Source organism: Protopterus annectens, chromosome 2.part2 (genome assembly GCF_019279795.1).
Source record: "Protopterus annectens isolate FY-2018-M chromosome 2.part2, PAN1.0, whole genome shotgun sequence".
In the NCBI taxonomy this organism is placed as follows: Eukaryota; Metazoa; Chordata; order Ceratodontiformes; family Protopteridae; genus Protopterus; species Protopterus annectens.
This window is the reverse complement of record NC_056730.1, coordinates 376944569-376967827: the sequence shown is the minus strand read 5'-3', so window position 1 is coordinate 376967827 and position 23259 is coordinate 376944569. Positions and strand designations below refer to the sequence as shown.

The 23259-nt window shown below is 39.1% G+C and overlaps 1 protein-coding gene across 2 annotated transcripts in view; it reads left to right on the top strand.

The window, feature by feature from the left end:
- ARL15 (ADP ribosylation factor like GTPase 15) overlaps positions 1–23259 on the top strand; it is a 3047572-nt gene that overhangs the window by 1501630 nt on the left and 1522683 nt on the right. The gene's annotated exons all lie outside the window — the stretch shown is intronic.

Sequence of the window (23259 nt, the reverse complement as noted above, 5' to 3'; positions counted from 1 at the left end):
TTATGCTTGTGTGTGTGTGTGTGTGTGTGTGTGTGTGTGTGTGTGTGTGTGTGTGTGTGTGTGTGTGTGTGTAAAAAATATCAGTGATTTTTATCTGTGCACACACTCAGTAATGTCAGGACACAGACATTATTCTTTTGAGTATCAGTTAAAAATGTAGTTAACAAATAATTATATTTCAAAAGTAATGAGTAAATTATATCACAGAACATTCAGACACTTAGATCTTCTAAAATTGGAGCCCCACTCCCCAGACTCTATAAATGGAAACATGGGGCTCCCTTAATCATCCATTGACTGTATGTGGGCCCCACAAAATATGTTGCTAGTTGCGGAAAATGAGGAGGAAAAATGTATTAATTGCCTGATTATGCTCTTTAACCTGACGCTATTAGGATAAATCTAATAATGGTCTCTGCTCTCAACTGCACCCATTCTACAACCAGCTCTGCTCAGATGTGTGTTCATAGGTTCATAGGTACATGCTAGGCTATCTGCCCAAGGGCATTTATAAGCCTAGCCCAGAGTTTTGTGGCTTTCGCCACCCCTTTAGTTTGGAGGATACTATGCCCATTATTTTGCTGTGCCTCTGTCAAGCAGTGACACTGAGATAATCCCTGGGGTATATCTGCGATCTCCCATCCATTGGTCAAGATTTCTCTTGAACAAAGCTAGCGAGGTGCTCTGCCTCACATGTACTGGGATTTTGTTCCACAGCATAGGGAGTCTCTGGGTGATGAATCTGTCCCTCCAGCACGTCCTATTAATAACCGTGTCAAGGTTTAAGTCTCCTGCCCTTGTAGTTCTGAGGGATCTAGATTTTTTGAGGTGAAGCATGTTCATCAATTCTGGGTTGGACATGGCCTTGTATGTCAGGCACAGGTCACCTCTGAGCAGACGGTAAGCAACTGAATAGAGCTGGAGTTCCTTCAGTCGGGCAGCATAGGACATATTTTTGAGACCCTTTATCCTTTTGGTGAGGAATTTTTGGGGCCTTTCCAGTTGCTGCAGGTGTCGTGTCAGATACATTCCGAATGGGGCATTGTACTCAATCATTGGTCTGATGAGTGATGAGTACAGGGGACGATGACTTCCCTTGATCTAGATGTGAATCCCTTCATGATCAGGTGGGCAATGTAGAAGGTCTTCCGAACTACTTTGGCAACGTGAGTGTCAAACGAAAGGTTACTGTCAACCTGGGTCCCCAGATCCCTGATAACCTCTTCTGAGCTCAGTGGGTTGCCGCCTATATGGTAGCTAGGGGTAACCTTGTTTTTCCCAAAGGGTATGACTATGCATTTTTTGGCGTTTAACTTTAGGCCATGGCTCTGGCACCAGTTATCCGTTTCCATAAGACCCTTCTGAAGGATATCTGTGTCAGATGTGTTCTCAACTATGGCACCCAGTTTGCAGTCATCTGCAAATTTTGTCAGCCATAATCCTCCTGTGTTTGCTTTTACTTATGAAAAGTAGATGCCGAACAGGAGCGGGCCCAGGACAGAGCCCTGTGCGACACCACTTGTGACGGGCTTTGAGTGTGACATGGCGCCAGTAACTCTGACCCTGTGGGTTCTGTCACTTAGCCAGTTTGCAACCCATCTTGTGACGTATGGGTTTACATTTAAGCTGATGAGTTTTTCAATGATACCTGAGTGGGGTATTGTGTCGAAAGCCTTTGCCAGGTCAAGGTAGGCTGTGTGGACTGCCTTTCCCTCATCAATGGCCTTGGTGACTGTTTCAAAAAAGTCAACCAAGTTTAAAAGGCATGATCTGCCTTTGACAAAGCCAAACTGGGTTGGATCCAAAGTCTGCAAGTCCCCTATGTCTTTATTTATGAGTTCCATTATGATCCTCTCCATACCTTTGCAGATCAGGCTTGTCAAGCTGATGGGACAGTAATTTCCAGGGTCAGTGGAGGCACCGCCTTTGTGAAGTGGGACCACAGTTGCCGTACGCCACTCCTTAGGCACGTATCCTGAGGTGAGGCTAAGATTAAACAGCTGCCCTAACTGTGGGTTTAATTCCTCATTGAGTTCGTGGAGCACACAACCGGGGACACCATCTGGTCCCATGGATGCTGTGTTTTTTGCCTTGGAGAGAGCAGTTCTCACCTGAGCGTTTGAGATGTTTGGGGGGTTACAATCCTCTGGTATAGATATCTCACCTTTTGGGAGGGGGGGGGGTTGCACTGAACCTGTCAGCCAGTATGTTGGCAATGTCTGTAGGTTCAGTAATTTTTACATCATTTTGAACTAATTCTGAGCATATCTGGGAGTTTCCTCCCAGGTTTCTAACATAGCTAAAGAAGGCCTTATGATTGTCTTTTGAGTCCTTAGCGATTTTTCTCTCAACAGAAAACTCTGTGTACAGAAAACTGCTGTCAGTTGTGTGTGTGTGGGGTGATTGTGTGGTTATCACTGCTTTAATTGTCATCACAGTCAAACCTTAGAGGTGTGCACGTGAGGTTATTTTGGCTTGTGTTTGGGCTAAGGACGGTGCTCATTCTTTTACTTTTCTGACAGACTCAGATGACTACAAAGAAAGTTACAATAGTTTGTACAAGGGCAGTGTACTGTCTAGGAGCAACAAAGTTATTTTGTTCACTTTCCTCACAATCACACTTCAGGCATGTATGCGGTTGTCAGTTTGGGGTGAGGAATGAGGAAGCATGCTATGTATATGTATGTCAGCATTCCCCTGAAATAAATGACTGTAGAAATTTGAACCTCTGCTTTCATCTCAGTCTAACACCAGAGGGATGCATAGGCAGTCTTTTTGGGCGGGGTTAGGGAGGAAGGCAGTTCCAAGACAGGACCTGTGTATCTAGACAACATTTGTCTTGTTAGTTTATTGTGTTACTATTTTGTCATCTTTGAACATTAAGCCTTTGGTACAACCTGAATTAAAAAGTTGGGATAATGCTGTAAATCTATTTCAGAACATGCATAACCCAGTGGCTTCTGGTGGCTCTGGCTTAACTGAATTATTTTCTAAATGGTTATTACTGTACTTGGTCAGGAAAGGTGTGTTGAAAGGATGCAAGGACAACTGAAGCTGAACAGCAACACAATTGTTTTCCTTAATCAAAAATTCTGTTCAAGCCATCATTGGATGAAAAGGTTGTGTAAAAAGAAAAAAAAGTAAATAAAATGCACTTCAGAGCATATAGGAAGATATGGCTTCTTGAAAAAGCTGAAGAGTAAAGCAAAATTTGGGAAAGGGAAGGAAAAAGTAATGTGCATAGCATCGGAAGCCCAAGATGGGGAATGATTGGGGGAAGATTGCAGAGTATTGTGTTTGTGTGTGTGTGTGTGTGTGTGTGTGTGTGTGTGTGTGTGTGTTTGTGTGTGCGTGTGTGTGCACATGTGCATGTGTTGGGTGACTGAAACAGTAGGCCTAGGGCGCCATTTCACCTAAGTCCAGACCTGCACATAGAGTTCCTGCAATGTTTCATTGGTGCAACTAAATTCCTGTAACTGTCCCTTTTTGAGATGGGCCAACATAGTGTGATACACAAGCCTGCAGTAATTAAGAGCACAGTAGCTGCAGGTCAGTCAGTTTGTAGGTTGCTTAGGAGGGGTATTAGTGATAGGGTGATACGTAGACTGGAAGTCCCTAGGGGGGCCCCCCAACTTGACATCTGCTGGGGGCCCCCAGAATGCTAACATCGGCTCTGAATACGTTCCTATTTTTTTTTTAAATAGAAGGAGGTATATGCAGTGCATTATCGTCATATGTATAGATTGTCAGGTTTTACATAAGAATATTTGTTGCTATAAATACTTGTGCCAAATCTAGGACATAAGAAGATAGATAAGGAGGAAAGGAAGGGGGGGAGGCACAAGTAAGATAAAGGAGATTAGATGATGGAGGAGAGTGTAGTTGTTATAATAGTACATGAAGTTTGGTGCAGCACAGTTATAGAACAATTTCATATAGCTATATTAGTACCAGTTTAACCATGGGTGGTGTGGGTGCAGAGACATTTATCTGTCAGATGTTGCTTTAGTTAGCATTTATACTCTTTCAGTTTGCAGACTGTCCTTAAGTGGTGTGGGATGGTATTCCAGCTATTAGCAATGCATTGTGAATACAAGGAGTATCCTGCATTATTGTTAGGTTTAGTTTCTCTGAACAGGAAAAAGCCCCACATTTGTTGTCCAAGGAATGTATCCCTCACTCATATATTATAATAAACTCCAAGGCTGCTGTATATTGACATTTTCCCTGCACATGCACAGTCACTTAAACCACATTGGTAGCAATGCATTTCTTTACATCTGCTTATGATTAAAAGTAGCTTTGCTGAACTGCTGTTTTCAGTCACAGAATAAGATGACCAGTAAAAAAGCATACAACAGATTGCATTCAACTTTCTGACTGCTCTGTGCTTTAAAGTTTGATTGTATTGATTACTATAACTTGAGATGCAGTTTCATTTTAATTTGGTGACAAATATTATGGCCTTCAGACAGTGCTACACTATTTTTTTTTTTGTTATTAAAAACATCTAATACACATAAATATATAAGATAGCTTGCTATAACTTCAGGCCTGTAACAACTTCATGTATAAAACTGGCTGTGTAACTAAGTCTGTTACCAGAATTCCTAATAGTTACAAATAGGCACTATGTCAGTAGTTTCATTCTGTGGGTCAGTGATGAGCCAGTAATGTAGTAAATGCTTAGGTATTTATCCCTGCCTCATGTGTGCTCCCTTTTTTGGCCTTCCACGTGTTTATAAATTCAGCTAATACAGAAATCACCATGTTACTTTTTCATTGGTCAAGTTTCTGAACTATCTTATTTCATACTGTCACATCTGCATAATTTCATTGATCAAGTTTCTGAACTATTTTTTATCTTACTGTCACTCATGCATACTATACCCACTACTGTAGGGGCATCTTACAATGCTCAAGGGTGGCCTTGTTTTTTTTTCTAAAGTTAAAATGGGTTAAGCTAGATCATTAGTATATAAGTGGAAATTGAGATATCCAGACACAGATATTTATGATATAGCCTCTATATAAACCATTACAATAAATGCAGTTCTGTACTGCTGTTTAGATTAGAAGAATGGAATTTTGTTGTTACTTGACAGGTTAAAGTAGGAATTCCCATGGAATACATAGATTCATAGGTTCATAGATTAGTACTAGGCTAACTGCCATTGTGTGCCATTTTTAAGCCTAGTCAACTACCCCATGTGAGAATCAAACCCTGCACCTTGTGTCTGCAAGGTAAACACTTAACCATTATGCCATCCTCCCACACAAAACTAAGATGTATTGTCAGTAGAAAAATGCTGTATATGATATACTGTTACCTGTGTACCATTAACAGTATTATTAAAATGTACTTATAAATAGATGTCTGTATTGGGACATTGTCCTTATGTTGTCTGCCTTTGTGCATTAATAGTGTTATTAAAATTACAGCCATAAATAGATACTTATTAGTCATAGTAGCAGAGTCCTCCATTTCTAGCACCATATGTCACTACCTGGTTTGTCACCATTTCATTTTGTTGACTTACTGTGGTTGAAGTTTAGTATGTTTCTCTTTCTATCTATCAGTTCACTGTCTTGGGAAGATGTATGTGATGCTGAATATATTTATATAAAACTGCAAGAAAGACCTAGCCAAACTAGATTCTTCACTGTGTAATACCTTAAACTTGCAGTTCTTATTGACTGGTTTGTTTGTGTGACCTTTTTACATTTTGGTGTGTGTGTGTGTGTGTGTGTGTGTGTGTGTGTATATATCTATATCTATATATATCTATATATATATATATATATATATATATATATATATATATATATATATATATATCTGTGTGTGTGCTGTGGATATAAAATTTACAAACCCCTGTTAAAATGCCAGGTTTTTGTGATATAAAAAAATGAGATCACAATAAATCATTTCAAAACTTTTCCCACCTTTAATGTGATCTATAACCTGTACAGTTCAATTGAAAATCAAACAAATCTGTTAGGGGAAAAAAATATAAAAAATAAAAAACGTACAATATTGCATAAGCGTGCATACCCTTAAACTAATACTTTGTTGTGTGTGCAAACCCTTAAACAGGTTATAGGTCACATTAAAGGTGGGAAAAGTTTTGAAATGTTTTATTGTGGTCTCATTTTTTATATCACAAAAGCCTGGCATTATAACAGGAGTGTGTAAAGTTTTTATATCCACTGTACATTAGTATGTATATAAGCACAGCCATATACGAGTATGTGATGACGTATTGAAATGCACAAGTGTCAAAAAAGCCTTTCTCTCATGGGCCAGTGCTTTGAAATGTGTTTATTGCCACTTCTAAACCATAAGAATGTACAAGTACTTGTTGATTTCAAACAACATGGTTTTATAAGAACAAGATCTACTTTTTCAAATTTGACTAGATTTTTTTGAAACTGTTAGTGAACTCTTCAATAATGGTCTTTGTGTAGGGGTTACATACTTAGATTTGATAGTGTCCGTCATGCAATCATAATTAATCCATTGGTAAAGCACAAGGTAAATCCTTATATTATTGAATGGGTTAGGTGTTGGCTCAGACATACATCCTGAATTGTTAAATTTCAGGACCGCTGCAAGTTTATCAGAGACTAATACTGATGTCCCACAGGAGATCAGTTTTTAGGCCCTGTACTGTTCAACTTTGTAGTTTAATTTTTGCCTTCTAATAACACTTTTAGGAATTCTGAATAAGTTGATGACATTTGAATTGAAGCATTTTAACATCATTATCAAATTATCTAGTTTTCATTCCATATATGTCCAACCTGTTTGAATGGTTAAATAAAATGGGTCTTAATATCAATCCATCTAAGAGTAGCAGTGTTATATATTTTGGTTGTTTCAGACCTGAACAACCTAGGAAATCATATAGGAAGTGACTAACTACAGAGATCTTGGTGTATGTATAAGTTCTAACTAAACATTAAAAGAAAAATTACATGTCCCTTTAAGACAAAGGCCGTGAGTATCATGGGCCTCCTTCTGAGAATTTTTTCAAAAAGCTTTGTTGCAATCTTTTTGAAATTATTTATTTCTTATTACTTACACCTATAGTTGAATACAACTCATTATTTTAATCGTATTCAAGAAGTAACGTCTCCAGATCAGAAAGTGTTCAGAGAAAGTTTACTAAAAGAATTATTGTGATTGTTTAACAAAAGCTTTACCACTAACTTCAGAAACACTTTGTCTAAATAGTGTTAGGAAAATAGTTGTTATTAAAGTAAAGTGTAGGATTTTGTTAGTGGAAGAGTCAGGGTTAGCACACATTAGTAAGCCCCCTGTCATCACCTTACTAATGTGTGCTATCCACAAGCCTAACCCTGCTCATAACAACAACCCTACATCTTCTCTTAGCAAAATCCTTTCCATAACACTACCACTACACAAGACCGTCAGACACACACATGTATAGCAACACACATGCATGACACTAAATCCATCCCCTACCATAGCCCTTACTCTAACAGTAACCAGCAAACAGTCACAGACACACTTTTACTACTCTTGATGTCAGTACATTCGGTATGTCCGAAAGCATTTGCATTAATATCCCAAACCCACCCTTGCCATACCCACATGCATTAAAGCTTATGTCTTTCAATATCTCCAGCACCCACGAAAGAGTGCTGTTGGGAAGTTTCCACAAGCACCTTAGTCTATCAGTGAACTGATGTTTCAGCAGAGTGAAATGAACTCACACACACACACACACACACACACACAAAAACATGGTTACATCTCAAAATATGAAAAGCACAAGGGAGGAATGAGGCCTAAAAGACAGCGACACTAGCCGTGTTGGTGTAGCGGTAGCATTGTCGCCTCACAGCAAGAGGTTCTCCTGTTCTTTTCTCGGCTGGAGCACCTTCTGTGTGGAGTCTGTATGTCCTCCCCATGGTCGACTGGCGTTTGAAACACATGCGTGTATGGGCGTGCCTTCGTTGAAGGTTGGGTGTCGAGCTGGCACCGTAAAAAAAAATCTACTTCCAATCATTAGCGAACTGGAGTTCCGCTGTGGCGACCCCTAACCTGGAAAAGCCGAAAGAAGAACAACTTAAGTGAGCTATGTAATGTTTGAATGAAAATGACTGAGTACGTTATAAGTGATGTATAATGTTTGCAACTTGGAGTGTGTCAGTATGGTTTGTGATCTATAATGCTTGTGACTAGAATTGTGTCGGTGTGGTTTGTTTTCATTTATATAAATGTATGATTGTATGTGTAGTAAGTGGTGGTTTAATGAAGATGTTTCTTGTTAAAAAAAGGCAGGAATTGAATAATATATATAATAATGCGTAGGTTATATGATACGTAGCAATATATGTGAAGTATAGTGTTTGTTATGTTAATGTAGTTTGATTACTTTTATATGAATGTAAATTTGCCTTTGTCACAAGTGATATTCAGTAAAGGTGTTTGAAAAAAAATATGAAAAAACACATTTGATTGAAAAGTTTTCTATTTTTGGGGGGGGGGTGAAATATTTGAAGTACATTTGACTGAAGGCTGAAATGAATGCATGTTCATTTTTATAGTTTTGCAAGTTCGAGTTTGCAGAAAAAAGAATGTGGGGGCCTGGGTTAGGGTAATGGTTAGATAGGAGGAAAGATTTACTGTTTTGCATGTTTGATGTTCTGTGTCATTTTGTTTTTTGTAGAGGTATTGTTAGGGAAAGAGTTTTTAGTTATGTAATATGCAGGGATAGGGTTAATATACATGATTAAGGTGGGCTGGGTTCAATTGATGGTAGAAACCCCTCCCTCCCTGAGTGAGTGGGCTGGAAAAGCCTCTCTTTCCCACCCTAATACTTGACTCTTCCAGATCTTAACATACAAGCTGAACTCTGGTTGGCTGAGTAATAGTCATGGCTTCATCCTTCTGTGCCACAGGGGAAGGAACTTTTTTTTTAATTGTTCTCTAGTGTTTGGAAACAGTTCTGTGACTTGTTGCAAGTGTTAACAGGACATCCAGTCTTGCAGTAAATGTATTTATCTGCTGGCAAAAGCACCTTCTGCTTTGACAAATACCTTTTTGATTATTTTCACCATTTTGTGTTTACAGTTTCACATGGAACAGTAGTGTTGCTAAAACTGTTGCAGAACAACTGGCATACATATAACATTCTGATGGCAGAAGTGAACAACCGTCTTTTTTCCAAAAAAATCTTTGTAGTAGGTATAAGCAGCAGAAAGTGTCATCTGTCCCAATCTGGTCACATAAAACTAAGAGCACATTCTTACATCAGTCTACTCTTCATAAAATGGGTACATGTTGTAAAGTCACAAAAGGCAACATGATATGTAAAGCTATGCAGTCTTTTGTTTGGTAGTGACTGACAAAATCTGTATTTCTTTTTACTTTCTTGCTTTATTTTAAAGCTAAGTTAAGGTTGTAGATTTGTTCCCTCCACACATTGCTGTTTATTCTGAGCCTTGTTATGTGGTATGTCTGCCTTTTTATAAAGTAATACAACTCTCTGAACCAGACTGCTAATCAAAATCACATATTGCAGTTTATCCTGCTCTTTTGTAGCCCATACACGGTCTGCACTCATTTCAATCTGTTTGCTGTTTGATAAATAGTTTTCTGTGACTTAACATCCTATCTAAAGTGCTTAAGAAAATAATGTATATTTATAGTTTAGCTGCTATATGCAAAGGGAGTGAGGTAACAAGTGCAATGGTTCTGGAATCTAGCAGGGCCAAATGCAATTTCCAGTGCATGCAGGAAAAGGGTAGACTCAGAGCCCACATTTTAATTTAGAGATGTCTTGCTTTGAAAGCTTGCATAAACACGTGTAAAGTTACACAAGAAAATTCCTATATTGGTATCTCCTATTTGTATGTTTGGGCCTCATGATGCTTGATACCTCTATATTAAAATGTACGTCTTATTTTAATTCCACTCCAGTTTGTTTTATAGTCTAACACAGAGAATTGAAAGAATATTATCATTACGCATGCAAACAAGTTTGGATACCAGAGATTAGAGAAATTAGAGGCAGGTTATATAAATGTGCTAAATGACATATTTTTAAACTGAAGAATTTGCTGTATCTGTTCTGAAGAATTCACAGAGCTTAAGACCTGAAATCTGAAAATCATGCATCATTTGAACATTTATTGCAAATGCTGAGTATGATGTATTAAAAAAGGTCTGTTGCAAGACTCACCTTGGGGCAGAAAAAGACCATGCATCACATCTCAGCCTGTAAGGGTACTGCGTATTTATTCCTTACATTTATTTATGTATGATTATAGTCAAGGACAGTGTACTGTCATTTCTTATGGTTGATTTTCCATTCCTATAAATAATTCCTGGATGCCCTTCCAGTTACCTGAAGCAGATATCATAAAAGAATTCACACGGTAAGATGTGGAATTCCAGGAAATAGTCCATATTTTCTGAGAAAAAAAGACATTTAGCTGACATTTTAATTCCATAGTTAATAACATATCAAAACAGGTGATAGTTCTTGGAATTTATGCTTCTAGCACAGTTCTAATCACATATGCTAGGTTGTGCTCGTCCTTTTTGCTACTTTCATTAATTAAAGACTGCTTCAACACATTTGTATGAAATCCAGCTCACTGACTCTAATTTGTTTAGTAATAACTGAGTTATAGTCTTATAAATTGAATCTCTGAATACGTTTAGACAGTTTGACAGCTGTTTTCTACAAAAACATTATTTAATCGAGGGAATGGATCACATCTGACTCTGATTCAAGACAAGTTCAGGCTCTCATTGATTTTGCTTCAGAACTGTCTGAGCATTGCATTAAAAGATTTCCAAATGGTTTTGCTTTCAAGTTCAGAAATTACAGCTGAGGTATGCTTTTCAGTAGAATTGATGTGCACTGTTAATTGTGCTGTCTTGTAGTGTATTAAACGGTTGCAAAATAAATTACATTGATTTAAACATGATCTAGGATGGCATACTGGGTGTAACCTGCTTTTAACAGGTACAAACTTGGAAAAAGTTCAACTGCATATAAATATGATAAAATGACAGGTTAAAAAAAAGACAAAAAGATGCAGTCATATGGCTAACTAGCTGCTCAGATATTACAACAAATTTTTCAGACATGTTGTCTCTGGTTATAACAGCTACACTGCCTCAGTGAAAGGTTGGTACAGTGAATCATGCCAGCAATCGATTTTCAGGTTTCCATAAAGATATAAACTGGTAATTGATTAGCAGAGCAATTTTTGTTTGGTTGGTTGTGTTGGCAGAAACGGTGAGAAAATGAAATAAAAGCATGAAGGTAAGCTTACTCTTTGAGGGAGCGAAATGTGCTAAGTATTCAGTTGTTTGCAACTTATCCAGATGTATGTATCATGTCTTTGCAGTAGAATTATTTGATAGGTGAACCAAAAAGTCACACAGACAAACCAATCAGTAAAAAAAAAACCACAAGAAAAATCTAACTAACCTAGCGTTTTCACGTTGTGATACCTTAAACCTCCTGTAATAGAGGCCCATGTGACATAGAGGTTCATAGGTAGGTACTAAGCTATCGCCCCAAGGGCCTAAGTAAGCCTAGCCAACAAGGTTCCCTGGCTTACGACACCCAAGAAAGTTAATTTCATGTGCCCCCGTCGAGCAGAGCCACAGAAGTGATCCCCGGGGTGTAAGGAAGTACTCATCAAGATTTTTCTTGAAGAGTGCTAATGAGGAACTTTGCTTGACATAGATGGGTAGCTTGTTCCAGAGTATAGGAAGAATATGGGCCAGGAATCTATCCCTCCAGCATGTCCGGTTTATTGTGGTGACAAGGTTTAGGTCCCTAGAGCATGTAGCTCGGAGGGATTCGGATTTCTTTAGGTGTAGCATGTCCAACATGTCTGGGTTTAACATAGCTTTATATGTTAGGCAGAGATCTGCTTGGAGTAGGCAATATGCTACAGAGTAAAGCTGGAGTTTTTTGAGACGGTCAGTGTAGGGCATCTGTTTGAGGCCAGTAATCCTCTTTGTGATGTACTTCTGTGGCCTTTCCAGCTGCTGCAGATGTCTTGTGAGGTATATTCCAAAATGGGCGTTGTACTATATAATGGGTCTAATGAGTGCCGAGTAGAGTAAACAATGACCTCTTTTTCCTGGATGAGAACCCTTTTGTGATGACGTGTGCCACATAGAAGAATTTCCTGACTACTGTGGCAGTGTGATTATCAAAGGAGAGACTACTGTCCATCTGGGTCCCAAGGTCTCTTATCACACATTCGGCATTAAGTAGACTGCCATTTATGTGGTAGATCATGGGTACAGAGTTTTTACCAAAGGGGAAGACAATGCACATTTTGGCATTGAGCTTGAGGCCATGCCTCTTACACCAGGCATCTGTCTCAGTGAGGCCCTTCTGTAGGATGTCCACATCATTTGGGGACTTGACTATGGCTCCTAGTTTGCAGTCATCTATGAACTTTAGTTAGCCAAAGGCTTCTGTGTTAGCCTGTACTCCAGAGAAGTAGATGCCAAACAGGAGAGGTCCCAGGACTGAACCCTGTGGTACTCCACTTGTCACTAGTTTGAAGTCAGATTTGGAGTCTGCATCTTTTACAGTGTGGGTTCTGTCAGTGAGCCAGTTTGCAACCCATCTTGTGATGTAGAGTTTTATACCTAGCTTAGTAAGTTTAGCTATAATTCCAGAATGGGGGATGGTGTTGAACGCCTTAGTGAGGTCAAGATAGGGTGTGTGGAACCGCCTTACCCACGTCTATGGCTTTGGTAACTGCCTCAAAGAAGTCGATCAGGTTCAGAAGGCATTATTTGCCTTTCACAAACCCGAACTGGGTGGGGTCCAGAGTTTGGAGGTTGCCAGTGTCTTTGTTTATGAGTTCCATGATGATACGTTCCATGGCCTTGCAGACCAGGCTCATTAGGCTAATAGGGCGATAGTTCCCAGGATCAGTGGTGGCTCCCTCTTTGTGGAGTGGGATAACTGTTGTTATGCACCATTCAGTGGGCACAAAGCCTGATGTGAGACTATGATTGAACATGGTGCTTAGGTGGGGAGTCAGTTCGTTCTGAAGTTCATGTAAAACGCAGTCAGGAATGTTGTCCGGTCCCATGGATGCTGTGTTTTTGGTTTTAGAGAGTGCAGCTTTTACCTGCATAGATGTGATTATATTGACTCTGCATTCTTCCTGTATAGATTTGGGCCCTTTAGGGGGTGGTGAAGTTAGCACTGAACCTATCTGCCAGGATGTTGGCAATATCAGTTGGTTCTGTAATTTTCATGCTGTTGTGCTTTAACTCAGAGCAGATCTGGGTGTTGCCATTGAGATTCTTGACATAGCTAAAGAATGCTTTGTGGCTGCCCTTACAATCAGTGGCGATTTTGTTTTCGTAGCTAGCTTTGGAGGATCTTATAAGGGATCTCAACTTCTTACTGAGGCTGACCAGGGAGCTCCTCCACTCATGGGATTTTAATCTCTTTTGCAACAGTTTCTTCCTTCTGTTGTAGAGTTTGTTTATGGCAGGGGACCACCAGATTGGCTTCCTTTTTTTGGAGGATAGCTTCTTGGTTGTTTGGGATAGCACGATCCATGCACTTGTGTAAGTGCTTATAGAGTGCATTTGTGTAGGATTCAGCAGTCATAACTGTACTGCCCATCTGCATGGGTGATATGAAGTTTGCCACTTCTGTCTTAAGAAGCATGAAGTTGTTTTTGGGGAAATTTTTTACCATGGTTTCCTTAATGGTGGGTGGGGGCAGGATGCGGATATCTAGGGTGATTAGCTTATGGTCGGATCTGACCAACGAGGAGTTGACTTCAGGTGTGGAACACCGGTCACTCATGTTGGTAATGAGTAGGTCTGGGATATTGTTGCCCCTGGTGGGGGTGTGGATAACTTGATCCAGGGCATTGGAATTTATGAATTCCAGAAAGTGTTGAGTGAAGAAGTTGGTATATGAGTAGTTTTCCCAGTTAATGGTGGGGTAGTTGAAATTGCCCATTATTAGGGTGTTTGGTTGAACTCTAGTATTTTCCAGTATATCAAGAAAAGAGGAGTGGGAATCCTGGGGCATGGTGCGGGATCTGTAGCAAGCTACAATTTGGATTGCAGTTTTGCCCAGAGTTAGTTGCACTTGGATAACCTCGGATGCATTATGCTGCGCAACTGGCATAGCATATGCAAATGACCCATTAAGGGCATCAAGTTTTTCAGCAATATGGCTTCTGAGTGTCCATGACCTTTTTAGTTTTTCCTTTAACTCTTTATAAACATTCTCAGGCCAACAAAGCAAAATGCCACTAGCTGTGGACAAGCACATTTCGGTCTTCTTATGATCTCTTCAGCACAGCATATGTGGACCGTTTGGCTATACTTTAGAAACACAAGGTCTTTAAACCAGCTGATGTCCATAACCATTACTTATTAACTATGGACAAAGTCTTCATTTTTTAATATCCACTACTTTACTAATCGGTTATATGGCATAAACTAAATGCATTCACATGCACTTCAGCTGAACAAAGTATGCTTGTAAATTTCATCTGTTTATAAATTAGCTGGTGCAACTCTGTTTTAACTGTCTGGTATCTAGTGCATGATTCTTAAAACCAGTTTGTGGCTGTTCGGAAGTGCTTAAAAGCAGAAACAGTAATCTAGAACTGAACAATAAAAGGAGTTAACTTGTAACAACAGATCATTCGAAAATTATTCTGCTATCTTGTATAGTCAAACAGTATAAAATCAGAATTTTTCAGGTGCAAAAGGGAGGTTCCCTACATCTTCACTCAGACCGCAGAGCCTTCCTTAGAGAATACAAAAAAAGGTGAATATGAGACTCATACCTCTGAACTTTCCTGATTTTTGCTCATATTTTTGGTCTGTTCCTCATACATTTTGTGGTTTTCTGGCAAGTCACTGAGGATTGAAGTCACTAAATGATGCCTTTACATCCTTAAGAAGATGCATCTGAACACAAATCTTGTTATTCTAGCAACTTTCTAAGTGAATAAGTGCAGCATTTAAAATATGTGCCTATTTCTGGGTCCCCCCCCCCATTACTTTAGGTTTTGTCTAGATTTCCTGTACTAAAAAGTTGAGAGGTATGATGACCAATCAGCTAATGATTCAAGGCCTATTTCTAGGATCCCTGAATTCCACTTATTTCTAATTCTGTTTCCTCTTCTTTTATTTAAGGCAGACTGCAGGGTATAGGTTGCTTTCATTATTTTAACTGTATCTTCCCTGATGGTGGGGTTTTTGACCACCTTTTCTTAATATTAGCTTTCTTAGCTGCTATCATCAGCATTACTCTTAGGGCCACCTCATTTTTATGTCAGTCACTTCTGTGAAATAAAGCTTCATGAGCAGAGCTGGTGTGTATTCCACTGTCCTCATCCATAACCTTTGGCAAATCTACACTTCCAGAAGATATGGACTTATGAATCAAGCAGTTGACCCCCACACATCCAACAGAAGGAATCCTTTTCTGGAAATATTCTCAGTAATGTGCTTGGTGTATAACATTTTTTTGTGGAGATACTTTCAGGAGAAGATGGGATGTCCTCTAGATTTCTTTGCATATCAGGGGAACAACCATAAAGATTATCATTAGTTTTTTTGGAATATCAATTCAAAAACCTTTTTCCCATGCTCTTCTAAGTGAGTGTTCCTTATTCTGTAGTGGAGTCATTATCTGACCATAAATATTATTAATGTAATGAACAGAAAACCATCCTTCCACATGCTGCTTTTATAAAGGTAACACATGAAGTGTGCTCCTGTTGAGAAGGAGCAGAATCAGTGCTGTTTGCTGTTGTACAGGTAGGTCTCTGTAATGTAAGATGTGTCCATGAACCAAAGAAAATTTCTTTTAAACATTTTCCAGATCAGGTATGTGTTACTCACTAGTAAATGTCCTAATGTTGTGAGCCATTCACTCACTGTAGACATCTGTAAACAGAGTCCAGCAGCTAGTTTCTGACCCAGTGTGATTCAGTTCCTGAAACTATGTCTTGGCCTCTATCTTGTTGAAGGTATGTATTGGTACCTCTGTAAACATCGCTAATGGAAAAGATAAACTTAATAGTATATCAAAAGACAGACTTATCTGACTTGCTTCACCATTAAATTCTAAACTGCTGAATTTTGGATCCATGTCACATTATTGAATGTTTTAGTAAACCATGCTGTATGGTAACATTTAGAGCCAGAACTTCTTAGCTTGCCCTATCTCAGAAGTAGTGTGAACTGTGGTTGTGCTACTCTAATATACCTACTTGCCCAAAGAAATTCAACATGGTACCTTATAATCTGGTACAGAATTTCAGAGATAGGTGCACCAGTGTAGCCTAAGCTTTATAAATAATATTATGTAACAGAAAAATATGCAAGGTCTGTATTCTTTAATATAAAATCTAGTAGTAGAATTTTCTTTTTAGCAGATAATGTATATATTTTTTTCTTTAAATCTATAAGTTAACAGACATGTCAAGGGTAGTCTGACCAACTTCAGTACATGGTGAACCCTGGATTAGAGTATAATACCACAAATGTGGATATCATCTTCAAGTTGTGCTGGATTCAAAATTTACCAAAATTGCCTTTGTTTTTAACCAAATTATTTTATATTCAGGCAATTCCTTAAATCAGTCTAAATCCAGAAAATACAAGTCTCAATTGCTCTCTAGTGAGACTAAGTATAGAGTAATCCATTGGCAAAGAGGACAAGTTTGCTGTGTATTTCTAGAAGAAGATCCTACAGAGGGATGGTATGGGTTCCAAAAAAGGGGTCAACATAAAGTTTTGGATAACTCATCTCCTATTTTTATTTTATCATTTGACCCCAATTTCGGTGGTAAAGCTAAAGACTTTGAGGAACTTGAATAGGAAATATAAATGAACTTGGGCATATGCTTTTGTCGTATCTCATCTAATTTTTATAACTGATATAATTCTTTTGTTTGCATCCTACAGTAGAGTTAAGTTTTCAGTTTGTTGTCAAACATCTGTTGATCTTTTGTGAACCCTGTTTAGTCAGCTACTGTTAAAGCTGGAATGAAGCCTAACAACTTCTGGATCATTAGTGACTTAAATAATCTGTAATGGCGATTGACCATTGAAATTTGTCTACATGAGATGGTTGTTGTAGACCCTTGCCAAGTTTCAGTATTACGGAGACTATGGTTATTTTACAATTGCTGAGTCAAAGCTCTGTTGTTAGCATGTTGTTGTACTGCTTAGAGAGATTGCATGAGTCGCTGTAACCAGGAATGAATTTCAAAAGGTAAACCATCTGTCCTAGGATATTTAAACTTTTTACAGGAACCCAAACCTTCTATTTCCGGCCCTTGTGTAAATAGTGCATCCAGGATGGCTACTTGTTCAAGGGTCAGTCTGTGTGCTTCAGACACTTTAGATAAATCAATATCCTTGTATTAAAGTCTTGAGTATAATTTGTACTTTTATATAGATTTATGTAATAGTATCAAACTGTTAATAAAATCCTCTCTTGAGCAATCTTGACAAGGTCTGTAGCAGGATTTTTAATTTCATGATCATTTTGCCACATGTTGCTGTTGTTGTCTTTTTGTTAGGGATCAACACAGTGGAACTCCGGTCCGCTAATGATTGTCATTAGATTTTCACGAATGCCGAGGTGCCATTTCGACGTTCAACCTTCAACGAAGGCACACCCATTTACGCATGTCTTTTGAACGGCCACCCAACCGCGGGGAGGACATGCAGACTCCACACAGAAGGCACTCCCCACACTCCAGCCGAGAATCCAACGGGAGAATCTCTTGCTGTGAGACAACAACGCTTCTGCTGCACCACCGTGGAAGTCGTGTGCAGCATCATCTTATTACCAGTAATCTTTGGGCAGCAGGTGCATTATCATAAAAAGGTGATATTTAATGCCTCTCATACTGGATCTACCTTTCTAACCAGGTGTTCATCTGTCTAGTCTTTTAGCTCTGCCCACATCTGTCATACATTAGCATTCTCCTCAACCAGGCAGTCTACTCCAAAAATGGGAGACACCATAGGTTATCTGGTTATCTGCCATGCTGTCTAATGGTGTTAATCTGGTAGTATAGGGTTAGTTCTGTGGAGCAGGTGTTTGCTTTACTGCTAGTTTTTTCAGGTGAAGGAGTTCAAAGAATACTGTATGACAGAGCAGAGAGGGCTTTTAGTCTTTCAGAGTAACTAAGGTAGTGAGATTGTTTCTGTGAGGAAACATTGAGTTCTCTCAGTCTCGTTTAGTGCTTAGCAGCAAACATGCCAGAGAGTACATTATGTTCAGTTGTGGATCGAATAAGGAATAGATAAAGTTGGACTATAACTTCTTTGGATCTTGAGGAGATACCATGAAGGCTAAGGTGTGCATGATAGATGGATTTTCTAACACCTCTATGACATGGTGGTCAAAAGAGAATCGGTTATTAAAATAAGTTTCAAGTCCCCAATGACTTTGCCAAATTTAAGTGCAATATTATCTGTATGGTAAGCCATAGTGATGTTAAATTTACTAAAGAATGGTGTGCTTCATTTCCTGGTGTTGAGGGTAAACCATGAGTAATGCACCAAGTGTATGTCTTTTCTATCCCTTGCTCAAGAATTTGAATAACAGAATAGATTTGATAACTACCTACAGCTTACAGTTAAAGGTTAATGGGTTCATACGTATATACTAGGCTAATGACCACCAGAGCCTTTATAAGCCTAGCCGTGCATTCCAACCCAGTTGTGTCCCTATGTATCATGGGTTTATATTAAGAGGGGGTATGTTAATTAGGAAGTTTTTAAAGGTAATGTAATGGTTGGGTAGTTAGGGCATAGTTACTATTTGCCTCTGTCTATCAGAGACATGGGGGCAGACTCAGGATGAATTTCTGATTTCCCATCCATTCGTCAAGGTTGAGCTTAATTAGAGTTAGGGATGGACTTTGCTTCACATGGATGAGGAACCTGTTCCAGAGCATGGGAATCCTCTGAGACATGTATCTGTCGTGCCAGCATATCTTATATATGTCACAAGCAAAATTTAAATCCTTAGATCTAGTGGTTCTGATGCTGCTCATTTTGAGGATATGCAAAACAGGTTCATCAGAGATGGAGCAGAGGATGCCTTGTATGACAGGCATAGATCGCGTTTCAGTAACCTGTAACAGACAGAGTACAGAGATAGGGCTTTAAGGGGATTTGTATAGGACATTATTTTTGTACTGTGGATTCTGCTGGTAAGAAACCTTTGTGGGCATTCCAGTTGTTGCATATATAAGTATTCATAAGGAAGCCAAAAAACAAGCCACCAGCAAATCTTATTTTCAGAAGTCGAAATGATTTGTGGATTGGACATCTTGAAAAGGTTTGGATTCTTTAAAATGCTGAGTCCAAAAATTTCTTGACTGTATCAGTCATCTTTTTGAAGCCAGCCTTGCTTGCATTGTTAAAGTGTAAATCCAGTTTGTAAGCAGTTGTTTGCTCAGATTGCTGCAAATTCTTCCATTAAATATTTTCTTAAGTATGCATTGCATTAAGACCAGCGGAAGGGTGGATGTCTTTCTTGGGACTTAAATTTCATTTTGGAAAATTTTACTTTTCTTCCTTTTAAACACGTGGGCTTTTTGACATTTATTATCTTCTCTTAGGGATCACTTTTATTTGCCATACTTAACCTAAGACAGGAGAATGTCTGATTTACAAATGTGAAATGCAAACCACCTTATAAAGCATGCCATGATGAAAGAATGACATAATGATTAAGGTGTTTACCTTAAAGACACAAGGTGCAGGGTTTGATTCTCAAATGGGGTAATTGGCTAGGCTTCAAATGGCCCAAAAGGGCAGTTAGCCTAGTACTAATCTTTGAACTATGAAGACTAACCTCTGTTTCATTCAAAAATGTGCTTCTGCTCTCTTCTTGAATCAGCCTATTTAACTTGCATTTTATCTAGAGTGCAATGAAAAAGTATTTGCCCCCTTCCTGATTTCTTATTTTTTGCATGTTTGTCACAGTTAAATGTTTCAGATCATCAAACAAATGTAAATATTAGATAAAGATAACCCAGGTAAACAAAAAATGCAGTTTTTAAGTGATGATTTTATTTATTAAGGAAAAAAAGCTATCCAAACCTACATGGCCCTATGTGAAAAAGTAATTACCCCCAAACCTAATAATGGGTTGTGCCACCCTTAGCAGCAACAACTGCAGTCAAACATTTGCGATAACTAGCACTGAGTCTTTCACATTGCTGTTGAGGAATTTTGGCCTACTGTTCTTTGCAGAATTGTTTTAATTCCATCAAATTGGAGGGTTTCCGAGCATGAACCACCTTTTTAAGGTCATGCCACAGCATCTCAGTTGGATTGAAGTCTGGACATTGACCTGGCCACTCCAAAACCTTCATTTTATTTTTTTAAGCCATTCAGAGATGGACTTGCTGGTGTGTTTTGGATCATTGTCCTCCTGCAGAACCCAAATGCACTTCAGCTTGAGGTCACAAACTAATGGCCGGACATTCTCCTTCAGGATTTTTTGGTAGAGAGCAGAATTCATGGTTCCATCAATCACAGCAAGTCGTCCAGGTCCAAAAGCAGCCCCAGTTCTTTATCTGAAATGCTGTGTTACTTTTATGCCAGGTGTAACAGGACACCCACCTCCCAAAAAGTTCAGCTTTTGTTTTGTCAGTCCACAGAATATTTTTCCAAAAGTCTTGGGGATCATCAAGATGTTTTTGGCAAAAGTGAGACGAGCCTTTATGTTCTTTTTGGTCAGCAGTGGTTTTCGCCTTGGAACTCTGCCATGCATGCCATTTTTGCCCAGTCTCTTTCTTATGACTGAGTCATGAACACTGACCTTAACAGAGGCAAGTGTGGCCTGCAGTTCTTTAGATGTTGTTCTGAGTTCTTTTGTGATCTCTTGGATGTGTCGTCGCTGCACTCTTGGGGTAATTTTTATAGGCCGGCGACTCCTGGGAAGGTTCACCATTGTTCCATGTTTTCTCCATTTGTCGATAATGGCTCTCACCATGGTTCATTGCAGTCCCAAAGCTTTAGAAATGGATTTGTAACCTTTTTCCAGACTGATAGATGTCAATTACTTTGTTTCTCATCTGTTCCGGAATTTCTTTGGATCGCGGCATGATGTCTTCCTTTTTGGGATCTTTTGGCCTACTTCACTTTGTCTGACAAGTTCTATTTACATGAGCTCTTGATTCAACAGGTCTGGCAGCAATCAGGCCTGGGTGTGGCTAGTGAAATTGAAGTCAGCTTTCCCAAAAATGTGATTAAACAGTTACTTCATGATTTAACAAGGGGGGGCAATTACTTTTTCAGATAGGGCCATGTAGGTTTGGATATTTTTTTTTCCTAAATAAATAAAATCATCACTTAAAAACTATATTTTGTGTTTACTTGAGTTATCTTTGTCTAATATTTAAATTTGTTTGATGATCTGAAACATTGAAGTGTGACAAACATGCAAAAAAATAAGGAATCAGAAAGTGGCAAATACTTTTTCATTGCACTGTATCTATCTATCTATATCTATATATATATATATATATATATATATATATATATAGTTTACTATCAAAATGTTGTACAGCAGTTATGCGAAACGTGGAAGGTTGTAATCATGGTTCCAAGTTTCCGTAACGTTGATCCGTCCATGTCCTAATCCACAACAGTGAATGGTAGTGTGCATTCTCTCATATGAGGTCGATGTTCTGATTAGAGATTGCACTACACTGGGGACTGGCTCACTGTAGTATGATCTTGAAGTTTGTATATATAATATGCAGGGGGTGTGGGGGGTGCAGGAGGGCTTTTCCCTTGCAAAATGCTGGTAGGAAATCAGCAGAAGTCAAGGTACATTGAGTAATGTTGATAATATTCAATTTCGAATTATCCACATTACCACTTTTATTGTTTTGATTAAAGTTTTTATTTTCAACTTTTTTTTTTGAGTAAGTCATTACCTGAACAAATGCATTTCTAAATTTTGATAGTAAGCCTGCGTGTGTGTGTGTGCGTGCGTGCGTGTGTGTGTGTGTGTGTGTGTGTGTGTGTGTGTGTGTGTGTGTGTGTGTGTGTGTGTGTGTGTGTGTGTGTGTGTGTGTGTGTGTGTGTGTGTGTGTGTGTATATGTACACACACACACACATATATATATATATATATATATATATATATATATATATATATATATATATATATATAGTTTACATGGGTCTACTTCTATTCGCTGACAGCCCATTTCACTGAAACCCATTTGGCTGACAGCTCATTTCATTGACAAACATTCTAGGTGGGGGGCTGCGCCCCCCACACCCCTCCAACTGGGCCTACTTCTATTCGCTGACAGCCCATTTCACTGAAACCCATTTGGTTGACAGCTCATTTCATTGACAAACATTCTAGGTGGGGCTGCCCCACACCCCAATGTGGGGGGCTTTGCCCCCCACACCCCCCCAACTATATATAACAACTCCACAGTCGCACAACAGTGGGGAGGGGAGCAAAACCCAGGTTTTTGCCTTGAATACTTTTGTCAATGAAATGAGCTGTCAACCAAATGGGTTTCAGTGAAATGGGCTTTCAGCAAATAGAAGTAGACCCAGTTTACACACACATATATATATATATATATATATATATAGTACGGATTCACTTTATAATCTCAAAATACTGAAATATCATATTTTAGTATCTCGAGACTATAACCACAAAGCATTCTATAGCTATGTGAAGAATCTCAGTGGCAACACTCTGATCTGCTCTGAGTTACAGCACAATGGCACTAAATATACAGAACCAACTGATATTGCCAACATCCTCGCAGATAGGTTAAGTGCTAACTTTACCCCTCTCTCACCCCCTGAAGGGCCCATCTCTATACCAGAAGAATGCAAAGTGCCTGTAATCACGGCTGCACAGGCAAATAAACACACTCCAAAGCCAAGAACACAGCATCCATGGGACCTGACAACATCCCAGGCTGCATTCTACACGAACTACAGAACGAACTGGCACCCCACCTAAGTACCGTATTCAGTCATAGCCTCACCTCAGGCTTTGTGCTCACTGAATGGCGCACAGCAACGGTTATCCCACTCCACAAAGGTGGAGCCACCTCGGACCCCAGGAACTACCACCCCATTAGCCTGACGAGCCTGGTCTGCAAGGCTGTGGAACGAATCATCATGGAACTTATAAGCAATGACATTGGTAATCTCTAAACTCTGGACCCTACCC